The 17,500-nt window shown below is 41.6% G+C and overlaps 2 protein-coding genes across 2 annotated transcripts in view; both read right to left on the minus strand.

The window, feature by feature from the left end:
• LOC308365639 (high affinity choline transporter 1-like) overlaps positions 1-17,500 on the minus strand; it is a gene marked incomplete at both ends in the record, with an annotated part of 303,102 nt that overhangs the window by 54,714 nt on the left and 230,888 nt on the right. The window lies entirely within an intron of this gene.
• The window catches only part of LOC308365638 (ephrin type-A receptor 6-like), a gene marked incomplete at both ends in the record, with an annotated part of 138,677 nt that overhangs the window by 26,490 nt on the left and 94,687 nt on the right, over positions 1-17,500 (minus strand). The gene's annotated exons all lie outside the window — the stretch shown is intronic.

Raw genomic sequence — 17,500 nt, forward strand, 5'->3', positions numbered from 1 at the left:
CACAGTGTGAGACTCGGCCATTTTTCTCCTGCGTTATTTCATTGTGATGTATTATTTGGAAGCACAACATTGGTTACACTGTCACTCCAACAGAATCAGGTGCTGGAACGTTCCAAAGGCCCCCAAAGTTTAACACAGTGATACAGGACTTCATAGCAATCATTTCTGATTGCTGGGGGATTGGATAGAACACAAATGTAGAGCAATATAACACAGATATTACACAGCTTTTATGCAGCCATTTAAAAGTCAACCACAGCTCGACAAATTTTCTTTATTAATTGAACGCATGGATATTTGTCCGGGGATATTAGATTTGCGTGAATAATATGAATGGCCAGGACTTAATTTTTACTGAGTCAATGTTCACACTAAGAAAGCCATTGGGTAATAACAACTTTGGTTTAATTAATGACCCATTAGAACTATAATTGTGCAAGTGGTGCAGGGAGTTCCCAGATGATTTAATAGATGAAAATTACAAGACGATGTGCAATACAAGAAGCCATTCTTACAAGCTGCATTCTGAGCTGTCTTGATTTCTCTCAGTATAACAACAGACAAATAGCAGAACCATATGTAAAAATCAACCATAGGTCCTCTAACAGAGGTTTTTAAATAAACATACACAAGCACACACACACAAACACACACTCGTTAATCCATGAGAACAAGAGAGGTATCCTGTCTCTCTGATTCAGTCACGGGTAGTGTTGACCTTTTCACCCTGCACAAGTTTCAGCCTCACACACTTAGTATAGGTGAGCTGAAGGTCTGCAGGCTTCACACCCTTAGTATAGGTGAGCTGAAGGTCTGGGGCCTTACACGCTTAGTATAGGTGAGCTGAGGTCTGGGGCCTTACACGCTTAGTATAGGTGAGCTGAGGTCTGGGGCCTTACACGCTTAGTATAGGTGAGCTGAGGTCTGGGGCCTTACACGCTTAGTATAGGTGAGCTGAGGTCTGGGGCCTTACACGCTTAGTATAGGTGAGCTGAGGTCTGGGGCCTTACACGCTTAGTATAGGTGAGCTGAGGTCTGCGGACCCCTCTGTGCGGAGTCCAGCCTCACGCCCTTAATATAGGTGAGCTGGAGGTCTGAGTCCAGCCTTCCCCTGATCCGTTTCTTCACACTGGTCGACGGGTACTGATGAGAAAGCGCTCACACACAGTGGCCGCGGCAGCCTGCCTGACCACCACGCGCGTAGCGGCCCAGAGCGCTGTGAGCGTATCCACGCCGTGCCATTGCTGGAACACAGTTAGACTCCCTCCCCTTGTGAGCTCAGCTGACCAGCTCGTGAGCAGCCTCTTCCTCCAGGGTAAAGGTCAGAGGGCAGAGCAACTCCATTCAGGCCAGCGCTAGCACGATAGCATCTCTCAGACTATGGGATGTAAATGCCAGCCAAAACTTCCGTCACGGGTGCTTTATTCTCAGTGATCAGAGCCAAGATGTCAAGGACGTCGTGGGAATTCTAATAGGCTGCGGTTTGTACGGTATTTATTTACACAACTGCTGTCTGAGAACAAAGTAAATGTTTGTCTGCAAGACTAAATTAACTCAGTTAAATGAGATTGTAAGAGTGGGTTATGAGAGCCCTACCATTCTAGAGGGACAGAAGGGCACCCAAGCATTCCCCTCACATTTAACATTAACCAAATGATACAGATGGTAAACATTGTTTAATTGTTTTTAGGAGGTGTATTTGGGATTCTATTAGTAATAGTCTTGTAAGTTTGAACGATATTCAAATATTGTGCATGAGAAAGTCCAAATCACACGATGCAGCAGAGTTCAAAGTATTAGTTCAGTGTCAGTGGGCAGAGAACTTGCTGTATATCAACTATGGTGATTGCCATTGGCAGTTGTGTGTACATATGTGTTTGCCAACTGCACCAACAGCATGCCAACACAGAAAATCACTAATCAGTCTGCAAATGTCTCACAATGACCATTACCTCCAATGGTACAAACAAGTTTGACTAAGTAGGGATCTTAATTCAAAATAACAGCTGGCCTATTGCAAATATGTTACTTCAGTGCGTCTGAGATCATTGAGCTGTGTGAGGATGTATAACTGTGGTTATTGGCACTTTAAATGACTAATGACAAAGATCAATTCCAATCTGCACTGAGAAATGTAAATGGAGATTTCTGTGGGGAGGAGCGTATATAAATCCACCCTCTGTCTCTGTAACTCAGCTCCGTGGTGACTCGGGGCTCTGTTTCAATCCAAAGAAATGTGCCGTTTCCTTAGACAGCCATTGGCTGATGCCATCAGGATTTTAAAAATGGGTGACACTATTTAGGGCAAATGAATTGACTTGATGCCAAAGCTAATTATTCTAGACAACAACAAATAGATCAAGATATAAAAAGCAAAAACAGATTCTGGCCTCTTTCTCTCTCATTAGGAAGCGCCCCAAATGTCCTGGTCTCTCTATCATTAGGAAGCGCCCCGAATGTCCTGTCTCTCTCTGTCATTAGGAAGCGCCCCGAATGTCCTGTCTCTCTCTATCATTAGGAAGCGCCCCGAATGTCCTGTCTCTCTCTATCATTAGGAAGCGCCCCAAATGTCCTGGTCTCTTGGGCTTTAATTGATTTTGGGTAAAACATGCTGTGTCATCACCCCTAGCCATACTTAACAACAGAACCCAAGCCAGAGTAAACCATGATAACTCATATCTCAAATCTGATCTGAGATCTTCACATGATGTGGTTCATGCTTGAGGATGACCTATATTGCTTTATAGGACAGATGTTCAATGTCAAGCAATACATTATAATATATATATATTATAATACAAATATTAGATTTCACATATTTGTTTTAATATGGCTACATGCTCTGTGATAATAGAAGTTCCATGCATAACCAACTGCTACCAATAAATAAATGCTATTAGCATATAAACTCAGATGCTATGACAACCACAACACCCTGATGTACACTGTAAAAAAAAAATCTGTAAAAAAACAGTAAATTACTGGCAGCTACGGCTGCCAAACAAAAACCGCAAAATTAAAGTAAAACATCCTAATTCAAATAAAGTGCAAAAACCCTATATTTACAGATATTTCCATTTAAGGATTTGCAGAGAAAAACTGTTTTTTTTATAGATTTTTCCTCAATTAATACAATCAAACACCATTAATAAAGTTACATCCCTAACAGTTTAGCAGAGAAAAACTGTTATTGTACAGATTCTTCCTAATTTATTACGAGCAAACACCTTTTATTAAGTTAGGGTACTAAAAGTATAGCAGAGAAACACTGTTATTTTACAATGTTTTCCTCGATATTTAAGATTAAAAACCTTCAATAAAGTGGCAGCCCTAACAGTTCAGCAGAGAAAAACTGTTATTTTACAGATTTTTGTATCTATTATTAATATCGAACACTTTCAATAAGGTGACAGTACTACAAGTTTAGCAAAAAATGCTGTTATTTTACAGATTCTTCCTAATTTATTACGAACAAACACCATTCATTAAGTCAGGCTTCTTTAATTAAGATTAAAAATCTTCAATAAAGTGGCAGCCCTAACAGTTCAGCAGAGAAAAACTGTTATTTTACAGATTTTTTTATTATTAATATCGAACACTTTCAATAAAGTGACAGTACTACAAGTTCAGCAAAAAATACTGTTATTTTACAGATTCTTCCTAATTTATAACGAGCAAACACCATTCATTAAGTCAGGCTTCTTTAATTAAGATTAAACACCTTCAATAAAGTGGCAGCCCTAACAGTTTTGCAGAGAAACACTGGTATTTTACAGATTTTCCCTCATTTATTACAATGAAACACCTTCAATTAAGTGACGGCAATTCACATTTAGCAGAGAAACTGTCATTTTCCAGATTGCTCCTACATTTTTATGATCAAACACATTCAATAAAGTGCTGACACATGCTCAAGATTGTAAAATGATGGTTTTATTTTGGAAGACAATTATTTCAAACATTGACTTGCAGGGTTTGTGATTGAAGAGTTTCAGGTGATGCAGAGTTTATTGATGGAGTACAGACGGGGAAGAGGACACAAACAGAGAATACAAATCAACGAAAGGGTTAACAGACAGAGTTCTAACACAAAGATCTAGGAACATGAACTAAAGATCGCACAGAGTCTCACTCTGGCTACTGTGCGCAAGGGCAAAGAACAGAGGTACACGGCTACAGGCCGGACAAGACAGTCACATTACTCCCGGTGCCGTATGCACGGCACTCTGGATAATGCAGTCCTAAAAGTCTGCCGGCACCGAAATGGCTGACTCGGAAGCCAGCAGACAGGGAGCTTGCGGGGCTGGACGCCCACGGACAGAGAGCTTGCTGGGCTGGAAGCCAGCTGACAATGGGGTTGTAGTTGCCGGTGGCCGGAAGGCGGAATCCCAGGGACGTAGAGTGGGCCACAGATTTAGAAGACTTGGGCAAAGGTTTCACCCTTGTAGCGACGAGACCAAACACGGAGTGAGGGGAGTGCAGGTTATATATAGGAGTGAATCAGGTGTGTGTGATCATGTGATTTGGGACCTGAATGCAGTGCAGCTGGGATGGTGAATGATACTGATGACATGCAGCTGAGAGCATGAGTGAGAGTGAAACAGGTGTATGTGCTTGTGTGATTGAAGGGGGCGTGGCCGGAGCGGAGCTCAGCAGGAACATCACAATAGCCTCTACCCACAAAAGTTAAAACATTTGACTTCAGACTCATATTAAACTACATGGAGTGAGTCAGTCCATTGCAAAGTAATTTCCCCCTTGTCTCGTCTTTATTGTTCTGCATTGCTCTGGGCCAGCCAGATCCAAGGTTAGGTCAGGTCAAAAGTATTGGGACACCTGATCATCACACATATATGAGTTTCACGCACATCTCATTCCAAAACTACTCTATAACAGTTGCCTCTCTTATAGGAAGTCTTTCCACAAGATTTTGGAGTGGGTCTGTTGGATTTAGTGCCCATTCAGCATTAGGGAATTTGGACAATGCTCTTGTGTGACTAGACCAGGCTTGCCGATGCCGTTAGAATGGGTCCCAAATATGTATAGTGGTGTTTAGTTCAGGGGTGGCTTGATTTTAACCGAATGAACAAAGTGAGTCTGTGACGGGGCACCTGTGTGACCCACCACTGCAGCCTGTAGGCTGCTGCTTTTGTGGACTGGGTGAAGGTGTTTTGGTGTGTGTGTGTGTTACATGTTTGATGTTCATGTCTTTGTTCAGTTAAAATCAGCACACATTCAATGTCTTGTCTATGAAATTTTCTGTTTATTTAGTTTAACAATAATCATATTGTCATATTTCATACCGTTTGTCAACCGGTGTTTAGTGTCTAAGTTTGTGTTGTGAAGATGGCGCGATATATGGAGTTTATGTTTAATGAGATTTGGCTGCTTTATTATGTGTCGGCTATGCCGGCACCAAGCCTAATTGCTACCATGTGTAGTCTGTGTTTCCTAGTTGATTGGGAGTTTGATTGTTTAGGTATGGCTGCTGTGAGCCACAGGTGTTGGTGCCTTGCTGATTGACACACCTGAAATCAATGATTGGTATGAGCCAATTCAAGGTGCTTGTCAAGGCTACTTAAACTTACCTTTGTTCTTTGTTCAGGAAAGTTGCCAGTTTAATAGGACGTAAGTCCTTGGAGCTCTCACGATGGGCTAGTTACCTTGGTCCTTTTATTTGCTTTTGTTTTGTTTCGTAGTGAGAGTGATCGTGTTTAATAAGGACTCTCACTGACCAGTTAATGGTCCTTTTTATACATGTGGTCTTATGTGAATTGCTTATTTGTTGGTGGCTTCATGCATTTGTCCTTAGTGAAAACTGTATTTTTTATATTGATTTAGTATTGTCAGTGTTTTAACTGCCTTTGTGCCTTAATTGGGTTAATAAAAATACCCATCTTTCTAACATCTTCAACCTCCTGAGTCCTCTTATGAGTAACATCTTGCTCTAAGCGTGAAGGCTATCCCGACCTTTTACAGAGTCTTATCTTATCAGGATAACCCAATCAGCCAGCAAGATACGGGAACCTGTAACTAAAATCATAGGTTGACTGACCTGTCAGTCTGACACAATGCGCGCACCCAAGACTATTTTGTTGCTATCATATGTCCATGGTTGCTATGGTAAACTCTGCTAAGTCTGTGCGTGAAAAACATAAACTAATACTTTCCTTGACTGGTCCACACATGTGTCAATCATGACTGTAGACCAATGAGATGCAAAGATATCCGAGTGCACAACAGAGAAGGGGGGATGTAATCAGTAATTCACGTGCATTTGTTTTGCCGTTTAGCCACGCAAGTTTTGACAGTTCTATAACGTAATGCAGGTGCACAACAAAACACATTTATTCTACATCATCATGGCTTCTAAAAATAAAACAGAGAGCCAGCTCCCAAAAAGATTGTTTTTATGGGGTAACAGTAGTATTGGAAGAGCTTCAACGGTTGGATGACGAGAAGATTGAAATAGAGTCTGGTATAATCAAAAAAGGCTCACCGATTATTTATATTCTAACTTTTGATTGGGATGAGATATCAGTTCCAAATTTGTTCAAGTGATGGCATACCCTTGGGGGCACACAATTATATGACAAAACTGGGCATTTCTATTCATTTTCCTACTTACATCCACAGTAATCTAGATGTAAATGAAAAAAAATAGGGAGCGCCTACATTTTGGGAAGGTTATCGACATCTTTCTAAAATTTCAGATATCATATATGGTACTCATAGCTTGACGGGTACTCTGTAACATCAAATTGAAATTTTCCACCATACTGTGCCTAAAACTCAAAAGTAAGCCTTTACATTTGGGCATGGAATTTTTAGGTAATTTAGGAAAAAACATCAAGGTTCTAACAGGTTAAATGAAAATGGGTTTGCAAAAATGTTTATGCTGAATTAGTGAAGAATTCACTGTAAATTTACATAGAATCATGCTAAATTGTTAGTATGTACATAAACCATAATATAATGAGCTACATATTAAATTACAGATTATCAGTGTAATTTTATTTACATTTGCATGTATTTCAGAAAAATGGAAAATGTATGTATAAATAATGCAGTTATTTTCTGTAAAAAAAATTGAAATCCATGTAATTTGTCATTATTGGCATTATCCTTAAAATAGGAGTCGTGTTTTTAATTTATAGTTAACCTCCATTATTATATGTAGTTTTGTATACAATTTCAAAAAACAGAAAACCACTGTAAAAATGTAGAGTTATTAACTGTAAAATTAGGTTGTTTTTTTACAGTGTACACAAAGCCTTCTTTTAACCAAAACACTCAAATATGCACTTAAGGACAAATATGTGTGCACGCAATATGCACTTTATCACACTAATGTCAGGCAATTTCTGTGTAACAATGGGAGAAAAGATATTGACAAAAACAAAATAAATAACGCCACCTTTGGAACTAAATGGAAAAAATTACACTGACAATAGAACACTGTTATTCACTGTATTTTAGGCACAGATACAACTCTCAAAACCTCAAGCATCACCATGTCTCACTCTTCAGAGAAAAAAGAGTGAACTGAAGATCACATGTCTCACTCTTCAGAGAGAAAAGAGTGAACTGTAGATCTCGTCTCACTCTTCAGAGAGAAAAGAGTGAACTGAAAAGAGTGAACTGAAGATCACGTCTCACTCTTCAGAGAGAAAAGAGTGAACTGAAAAGAGTGAACTGAAGATCACGTCTCACTCTTCAGAGAGAAAAGAGTGAACTGAAAAGAGTGAACTGAAGATCACGTCTCACTCTTCAGAGAGAAAAGAGTGAACTGAAAAGAGTGAACTGAACATCACATGTCTCACTCTTCCTTTCCTGTCCCTTTTCCAGCCAACATATTGGGGAAGCTGTTGGAGTCACTAAAGGCCCACTGCATAGGAGGCTGGCTGCCCCAGGGGCACATGGATCAAATGCACCAGAATTGAGTGCAGAGAGCAAATCATACACTTGTGTAGAGACACTTTGGAAAACCGGTTCAGCTCAACTTACTGTAATGTGACTATAAATTAGTGGGACACAACATGCATTTCCAATCGAAACGCAAGTTCAACATGCCACATTAAACTGTGCTATGCCGTAGAAAAAAAATGGTATGGTATCTATTTCCCTTGTCCATTAGGCAAAGCTGTAAAGTGTTTATATAAATGGTCTCCCTCTCGCTCTGCCTGCCTATGAAAAGGTAACTTGAAAAGCCATTAAAATTCCTAGTCAATTACAATGCTCAATGGATAGATTTAGCATTCAACCGTACTTAAATTCACAAGACCAAACTAATGGAAACTCATTAAATGCGCTTGACCTGCATATGATTTTAATTAGCTTTTCTCCCCAAAAGGTTTCCATTAACTGCTTCCCAAAAATCAATTCAGCCTGTATTGATGCCATACTATGTTTAAATGATTTGTGCGCCCTGCTAATGAATCACTAAAGAGAAACATACAAGTGTTAACCAATTAGTAAAGACAACCACTGCATGCAAACGTGAACCAAGTCTGCAAAGCATTTAGTGGGCTTTATTGATGAGCTACACATATATTTATTATCTTATTTCATATACATTTATTTGAAAAGACTAAGTATCAGAATTTAAATGCAAATGTTAAAGACAACTCGGTGAAGAAGCAAAGGAAAGTTTAGAACCATCTCCACTCTCCCTCAATACACGTCAATGCAAAATCCACATGGCACTATTTTCTCTGTCCTTTTCACACAACTTGCAGCCTTTCGTCCTGTTCCTCCAGCTCTCTTTGAGCAAACACAGGGCATCTCAGCTCCAGCACACAAACCACAGGGGATCCCCCAGCACTGCCTGACAGCCTGTCAGCCCCAGTCCTGCCAACGCTGGGCACGGGCACGGTGCACACCGAGCATGTTGTCATGCTGGCCGTTCAGCAAATTATCCAGTCCTGCATGACTGCGCCCGACAGTGGCCGCGCAGACAGCACGGGCAACCATGCCATAATTGTCAGACGATAAACAGAGATATTTGGGTTCCAAACCCTTCTTTCAGAGGCAATTAGAGCATCTGCTTGATGATTCAAAAAGACTAATGCAACGCTGTCATTTCATTACAGTAATGTAGGTGGTCAGAACAAGAGGAAGATGGGACACTGCCAGATTGAAGGCATTGTACCTTTATTCATCTATTTCATGTCTAGCAACTTAACAAGAACTCCAACATTTCAAAAGTTTGTCTGCTACACATCATGGCAATGAAGGACTCAGTTTTTTACCCCCTGATGTACACAGACAAGTGAACAGGCATCTCCTGTATGAAGGCTGCAGTGTGACTCTTCACGCTGTGGGAGTGTTCCACTGAAGCCGTGAAGAAGTGTTAATTCAGTGCCAAGCCAAGTGTTCCACTGAAGAAGTGTTAATTCAGTGCTTAGCCAAGTGTTCCACTGAAGAAGTGTGAAGAAGTGTTAATTCAGTGCCTAGCTAAGTGTTCCACTGAAGAAGTGTTAATTCAGTGCCAAGCCAAGTGTTCCACTGAAACAATGAAGAAGTGTTAATTCAGTGTTAATTCAGTGTTAATTCAGTGCCAAGCCAAGTGTTCCACTGAAACAATGAAGAAGTGTTAATTCAATGCCAAGCCAAGTCCATGTTCTACACATGCGATGCCCAAGGTTTGCACTTCCCTTCAGCAAGGTCATGAGTGAAATGTCATCATATCCCTGATCAGCCATGTTGGATGGAGGAGCTCTGGGTGGACATGTGCTGCTGAGGGGGTGAAGAGGCAGGACGACTCGCCCAAGTTCAAATCCTCTTTGTCCTCAAAGTTGGGCTCTTAATTGGAGAGCATGGTGAAGTAAACTCAATCAAAGAGGTTAATTTAATATCGTTCAACGTCAGTGTGTTAACCTCCCCAGTAATCCTCCAGGCGCTCGGACTCAGTGTAATGAATATAATTACGGCTCTCTCTGAGGGATTGGGAGGATATTGAGAGGGTACACAGAGCCCTGGATGTCTTGGTACTCTGCAGGAGTGGGGATGGGGGGCTAATGATCCCAAAAGTTGATCAGCCCCTGGTGGGGAGTCATTAGGGCATGTGCAAAGTTCCTGTGATGTTGGTTCTTGTGCTCAGATGAGTTTCTGTTCGGCCCGACTCTCTCTGTGCTCCACACAGAGGCTGTCTAATTGGGCTTTTTTCAGCCCCGCAGCCGAGGACCCTGCTCACCCCAGCAGCAGGGTACAGTTTCTATCGAATTTAGCTGTCCTTGTGTGTTAGAATAGCGGGGAATCTGCTCTTTCTCTCCCCCTCAGTCTAGGTCTTCTGTCTCACTTTCTCTCTGCCTCTACCCCCCCCCCCCCCCCCCGCCCCGCCTCTCTCTCTGGGGGTTTCAGCTTACCGCCCTCCTCCTTTCCTTCTCTTCCGTTTATAGAATGACTCCAGTAAGGACAGACTTTCATTTCTTTCACCAAAGGCCCGTTGTCAAAGCTGCCCTCTTCACCATCTGCCCAAGGTCTGTGTTGCACTGCTCTTTTCAGTGCTGGCTCCCTGTATCGAGGATACAACATGCCTTTTTAAATTGCACCGTTTCAAGTCTTATGCTATGCCTTCAACAAAATATATAATTTAATAAGTGGTATGGATAATCAATCACTTGAAGAATAAATACTATATATACAGTACGTACTGTATAAATGTGAGATATGTTAATAAATATGAGTTTAATAAAGAGTAGCTGCTAGATCTCAAAGTTGGTTCTTTATGTCTGCTCCTGGACCCCAGAGAGTTGAGGTTAAATGTAGACTTGTAAACCGCTCAGACAGCTAAATATTTCACCGGAGCCCCAAACTATGAATAGGATGAACGTCTCCATGAGACACAGGCACACCTGTGATTTACACTGGTAAACGGCCTCCTCTGCCTTACAGTGCACTGCACACACAGCAGATGCTCCTTCCACGAGTCATGTCCAATTTATCATCTGGATCTGCTGAACACAGCGGCCCGTCCTGATGTGGTTAACAGTTAATTAAAACAATCAGTCATGGAACAGAGAGCCTGAGAGAGTCAAGCTCTTCCCTCTCTTAGCGCTGCTCTACCATCTGAGCCTCATCCACAGTCATGACATGGGACAGTGAGCTGAGAAGACAGGTAAGAACAGGTGAGGTGCACATTTTAATTGGGAACCAGGCTACAAGCTGATCCGCCCCGCTTTTTCCTTAACTGGTAATTTGGAAATGCAATGAGGTGTTTTAATAGGCCAGTGAAAGCAGCCTTGGTACCAGCCCTCTGCAATCCATACCAATTTGCCCGTTCCTTTTCAGAGGTAACTAATGAGAAGAATGGAATTATCTCACTGGTTGCCAATTTATGTCCAGCCCCAACCAAAATCCATCCCAACGCAGGAGCTTAAGTGCTTTATTAGGGAGAAGAACCTGATGGGGGAATGTCTGTGTGAACTGCCCTACATCACACAGGAAATAGGACTCCATTTACGACAAGCCATAAAAGCAGGATTTGATTCAGCTCACTGCGACAAAGTGAATAGGCGCGTATTCATTACTAATGGTACTCTATTTAATAAGGGGATTATTTGTCTTACCGGGGTTAAGGGAAAAGACGACACAAAAAAAAAGACATGACACTTTTCTGAGATCTTAATTGCAGCAACTTCACACCAGACATTACACCAGCCCAATGGTCTCCAGAGGCCTATTTTGGGGCACTGTAATTTCCCCCTGCTCTCCGTTATTGCCTGGCATCCAAGACAGAGAGAGGAGGAAAAGTCAAGTGGCATAAATAGATGCCCTTCTGCATCTCTTCTGTCTCAGCCTCAGCAGCCCTAGCAGCCACAGATGCATCTGACAGAGACCCGCCGCCCCCCCCCCACACACACACACACTCCCCCCCCCCCACTCCCCCCAGCAATGACTCCATGGGAGGAGACTGCAGGAGTCAGCACAACTGCTCCTCAAATGCCACTTCACACGCACGGTAAGAGGCATAGAGGAAATGTTGGATGAATGGAATGAATTGTGAATTATACTGTAGCAGAGACTACTTCACACCTATACAACATTAGCATATGGCTCACTGCTTTTTAATTACACCATGTCACATAAGGAAAAGGTAGTTTTTTTTACTCTCCATTTTAAACATAGAACCATAAATGCAAAACGTTTTTTTTTATTAAGTCTTATCACTGAAGTTGATTTTTCAAAACTGTAGTGGGTATGTGACAAGACAGTCATGTGGTACTACAGAGCATATTTTACAATAATAACGCCAATTATTTTCCTCGTAAAGATCTCTGACAGTTAGTTAGAGTATTTGACTTGTAAATGAAACAGCACCATAACCTGTTATGCTGATTAGAAAACTAAATTGGGCACAGTCGCTTAGGTGTCAAATAATACGATTACATTTTAGCAGTTCAACAAAAAGTGTGAATATTAATCAAATCTCTTTTTTGCTTTAAATGACACAATCCTTAAAATAGAATAGTCATTAGCTGAAAGGAAATGGCCCTTGCAGTGGAAAAAGATTTTTGATAACAAAAATAATACAAGCATAAATCACGTCAAGCTGAAGACATGGCTAATGACATTCTATTCCTCTCTTTCCCACCTGCGCAGTTAGAACAGAACACAGAAACTGTGTCCTTGGAGAAGAGAACATTATTACGTTTCTTCATATGGTAATATTACAAAGCGTTGTAAATATTTTTGACATGTGAAATCAGGTTTAAAAGTTGTTCTCCTGTTCCTCATCTCTTTAGTCTCCAGAAATACAACAATGATTAAAATTAGACAGATCTATGCTTAGACAGAACTGATTCAGTCACCCTTTCATTGAAGTCACAGTCACTGGTTAGTGTGGTTTCACATCAACAAAATCTTCTGATCCTCCCAATCAACTGTCAAAATCGCACGATTATTCATATAACTGTACATAAGTGTATTCCTTCCTTCCTTCCTTCCTTTCATGACTTCATTAAAGTCCCTCTCCTGGCGTTGTTTGTCCTAAAACTAATTTCCTTTTCTCATGGCCTCTAAATGGCTTGGATGTAACCAGCGGTGTAGTCCAGGGTATACGCAGGTATTCAGAGTACACCCACTTATTTTTCAGTCAGCATTGCCTATACCCACTTCTCAAAACAGGGCGTTTATCCTGTGCTGTATAGGCTGCTTACATTTTTTTAAAGTATACCCACTTCTCCAGGGACCACTACACCACTGGATGTAACTGTACACCATTGTCTCATGTAGTATTCACTCATCTATGAATATGTAAATGAACCCCACCTCTGTCTCCACCCGCCCCTCAGCTTACTGCTTATTTGGCTCATGGTATGTAGTGTATCATATTAAAAACACTGTATGGACATGTTAACAAGGTTAGAAACTTCTCGGTACCAGTTTACAATAAGACTCCATTATAAATGGTTTGTAAATGGTTTATAAATAGGTTATTAATTAGGTTGTAAACCATTTATATTGGAGTCTTATTGTAAAGTGGTACCAACTTCTCATTAATTCATTCATTAAATGGGTCACATCCTATATACAGCAGAGTAACCGTATAGATGCTTCCTCTAGCACTGCTTCTTACGGAAGGCTCAAAATAAACATTTCCATAAATACTCCTTTTAAAATGGTCGCTAATAATAAGGAGAGTTACTTAATTACGTGGTGCGTTCTCACTACCTACAATTACCCTTCAACAGTTCCATGTGACTTTGAATACTTATTACTAGCACAAACACATACACATACACAGACACACATACACTGTATCTATTTACAGAGGATGTAAATGATTGTGCTAATCTGCGATGAGATAATGTTCAAGTACACCAGGGCACCTAATTTCACCCCCTGCCAGCTGTGACATGGAACCTCTCCTCACCCCTGACCAGCTCTCTGCATGCTTGATCAACAGCAGCCATTTTGTTCTGCCCTCTCTGTGGGCATGGGCAGAGATTAGCCGTCCTGATGAGGCTATGGTGGAATCAGATCTCTATCTCTCTCTGTCTCTCTCTCTCTCTCCCTTCTTCCCAGCCTTGCCCTCGGCAGGGCTGGCCCCGCTGCACCCTGGATCCTCCTGGAGCAGGGGAAAGGCCAGACAGATGGCTAGCTTCGAGTGCCGCCAGTGCTCGCAATCACAGGAGGGCCACTGGTCAGGAGAAGGCCAAGGGTAGGAACGGTCCTGCACTGATCTCACTGACCCCCTTCGGATGGCTGAAGTTAAGAACAAAACAACATGATGATAACAACAAAACACAATCCTCTACTTCAGCAGCTTCAGCTCCAGCTCCAGCCACACACATTCCCTCTCTCTCTCCCCTCTGGCTGCCATGTGCAGTGGTGTAGTGGTCCATGGGGAATTGGGTATAATCTTAATTTGGCAAATACAGCACAGGATAAACTCCCTGTTCTGAGAAGTGGGTATAGGCAATGCTGACTGAAAAATAAGTGGGTATACTCCGTATACGTGCGTATACCCTGGACTACACCACTGGCCATGTGGCACGGGCCTGATCAGTCAGGAGTCATAAGGAGCAGGAGCAAAGGAGGGACATAACTCTCTCCACAGAGCCCCAGTGTATGTATGTATCGTCTTCATCTAAAACTCGAACATAAATGTTTAGGTGCATCAGGCCTGGTGCATCTGCCTTTTGACTCAGTTACTGAAGTACAATGATTAGCAATGTGGCTACACTATGGATGTTTACAGTCCAATGATTAGCAATGTGGCTACACTATGGATGGTTACAGTGCAATGCGGCTACACTATGGATGTTTGCAGTGCAAGGTGGCTACACTACGGATGTTTGCAGTGCAATGTGGCTACACTATGGATGTTTACAGTGCAATGTGGCTACACTATGGATGTTTACAGTGCAATGTGGCTACACTATGGATGTTTACAGTGCAATGTGGCTACACTATGGATGTTTACAGTGCAATGTGGCTACACTATGGATGTTTGCAGTGCAATGTGGCTACACTATGGATGTTTACAGTGCAATGTGGCTACACTATGGATGTTTTCAGTGCAATGTGGCTACACTATGGATGTTTTCAGTGCAATGTGGCTACACTATGGATGTTTACAGTGCAATGTGGCTACACTATGGATGGTTACAGTGCAATGTGGCTACACTATGGATGTTTTCAGTGCAATGTGGCTACACTATAGATGTTTACAGTCCAATGTGGCTACACTATGGATGTTTTCAGTGCAAGGTGGCTACACTATGGATGTTTGCAGTGCAATGTGGCTACACTATGGATGTTTTCAGTGCAATGTGGCTACACTATGGATGTTTACAGTGCAATGTGGCTACACTATGGATGTTTACAGTGCAATGTGGCTACACTATGGATGCTTACAGTGCAATGTGGCTACACTATGGATGCTTACAGTGCAATGTGGCTACACTATGGATGCTTACAGTGCAATGTGGGTACACAATGGATATTTACAGTGCAAAACATGGATTGGTATTTGAATACCATTAACAGATACCTGGGTGTGAAACCACTGCTAATTTAACATGAAGAATAATAACATTTCATTTTAAAATGAGCAGATAATATGCTTGCAGAGTCCACAGAGTCCAGACTCTGGATGGTCCTTCCTGATTCCTGACGTGAGCTTCATCTGTTGGGCACCGGCCCCATCCATAGCAAGCAGAGCAGGGCCAATCACTTCGACCTGATAGGCTTTATAATCCTGGTTCAGGATCTGTGATGGCAAATCACCAGTGAAGGCAGCCAGCGTGATACTGCAGTCCCACCTCCCTGAATAGAAATGTCCCTCGGAGGGGAAACATGCTGTCTGTCTTGGTGCACAGTCCCTGGATGTCTCCCTAGGTTTAGTTTAGAGTCGGCTGTTAGTGAAATTCCAATTTGATCAAAACCAGATTTATGTTCATTATTGTATATTCTCACTAACCTTCAAGTCTTGCAATGCAATTCAACTAAGGTTCATTCGTTCATTTTCTATGCTATTCAATATCTGTGTTTATTTCTCTTGGCAAAAATGACTGCCACTGACTGTATTTGTTTTATTTACTTGTTGTCAACACTCACTGGTAAACACTTAGCTGATGCCTACAAGAGAGATCAAACCACTCCAGAGAGTGCAGCACACTGTGGGACATGAGAGGAGCCAGCCGGGTGGGGCGGGGGTCTTTCACACCAAACAGATGAATGAACTTTAACCCTGGCCCCCCTTTGGGAGTAAAAAAAGGCAATAATAAAACAACATGAGAGAAAATCACTCCAGCAGCTCTGTGCTAAAAAGGACACACATTATGTGACGCATCTAGTCACCTGCAGAGCACGACACAGAATAACACACTCACTAACACAATGTTCTCCCTGCTAGAGGATGTCACACAATAACACACTCACTAACACAATGTACTCACTGCCAGAGAAGCTACATTTGACGTAAGATGTAAGCTTCAAGTATTTCAATGTCAGCAAAAAAAACAACATATTTCTAATAATATCTGTTCGACAATCCAGCAAACAGTGCTATACACAAACAAAGGTGCTAGACACAGTTATAAATTTGAGTGACACAGGCAGTAAAAAGCCTCTCAAAGATGAAAACAATGAAAGGCATGGGTACATGAAATAATACTGAACAAATAAAAGGAAGTTATTATTATTATTGTTATGACTATTATATATCGCTCTTCAGAATGCTGTTCCATTGAAGCAAGCTCTGACAGGTAAGGGATCATATAGAACGTTGGTTCTAGAACAAATCTCTACAGGACGAACAGGATGTCTTGTTTCGTCATGAAGGGATTTATTTTTCAAAAATCACGGCAGCCTACACATTATCCTACTTATTATATATAGTTACTTACCCAGGTCTTTCCTCTGTCCTAACCAGACTTAACCCAGGTGTTTCCTCTGTCCTAACAAGACTTAACCCAGGTCTTTCCTCTGTCCTAACCAGACTTAACCCAGGTCTTTCCTCTGTCCTAACCAGACTTAACCCAGGTGTTTCCTCTGTCCTAACCAGACTTAACCCAGGTGTTTCCTCTGTCCTAACCAGACTTAACACAGGTGTTTCCTCTGTCCTTTTATTGTCTGAAAACGTTACCCCCTAACCCCTAACTGTTTTTCAGTTTTAGTGATAAACTGTCATTCTTCCGCCACTAAAAATTAAAGTTCCTAAATAAATCGTTGCAACGCAACCCTTGAAGCAATGCAACAGCCAGATGGAACACTGGGTATGAAATGCACTATATGAATGCCTTGCCATTCGCTGCGCAGTAATATGGAATGTAATTAGGTCAAATTGTAAGGTTATGCTGGGTTTTACAACGGCTTTTAGCCAATCACAATTAAGGATTTGAACAATCAGTTTTAGAACCAGACTTAGCCCAGGTCTTTCCTCTGTCCTAACCAGATTAAACCCATGTGTTTCCTCTGTCCTTTTATTGTCTGAAAACGTTACCCCCTAACCACTTACTGTTTTTCAGTCCCACAAAAAGATACAATCTCA

Source organism: Sprattus sprattus (genome assembly GCF_963457725.1).
Source record: "Sprattus sprattus genome assembly, chromosome: 5".
NCBI lineage: Eukaryota > Metazoa > Chordata > Actinopteri > Clupeiformes > Clupeidae > Sprattus > Sprattus sprattus.